We start from the raw sequence: 564 nt of genomic DNA on the forward strand, positions 1-564 counted from the left end.
CGAAAGTTGGATTTCTGCACAAAAACGAGACACCGTAACAGCTTCGCTGAAAACATCGTTAGTCCGTGTTAGTTGCATCCAAAATACACAAATTAGAGGCAAAACAATAGCAAAAGTGTTCGGGAAAGTAGATACGTTTTGGACGTATCAATGTTCCTGTTCAAGTTACTAATAATTGCTTAATATTAACTGATTTTGTTGTGTTGGAAATGCCTGAAGATGATAATATGTCTATTATTCTTGGGAGACCTTTTCTTAACACCGCAGGGGATGTTATTGATTGCAATAAAGGAAAAGTTACTTTCAATGTCGATGACAAGGAGCATATTGTTTATTTTCCCAAGAGGATTGATAAAGTATGTGGAGTTAATACAATTTCTAATGTGAGATCTATCAAAGTGGGAACTATTGATTTTCCAATATATGAGCCTAAAGAAGACTATCAAACTCTTGTGATTGGATCCATATCAATACAATACAAGGCAACATGATTGATTTGAGGTTTATTTCTTCTTATGCTATGTAAAATTTATTTGGTGGCAAGACTTGATCAACCTTGTTAAC

Source organism: Lolium rigidum, chromosome 3 (genome assembly GCF_022539505.1).
Source record: "Lolium rigidum isolate FL_2022 chromosome 3, APGP_CSIRO_Lrig_0.1, whole genome shotgun sequence".
Classification (NCBI taxonomy): domain Eukaryota; kingdom Viridiplantae; phylum Streptophyta; class Magnoliopsida; order Poales; family Poaceae; genus Lolium; species Lolium rigidum.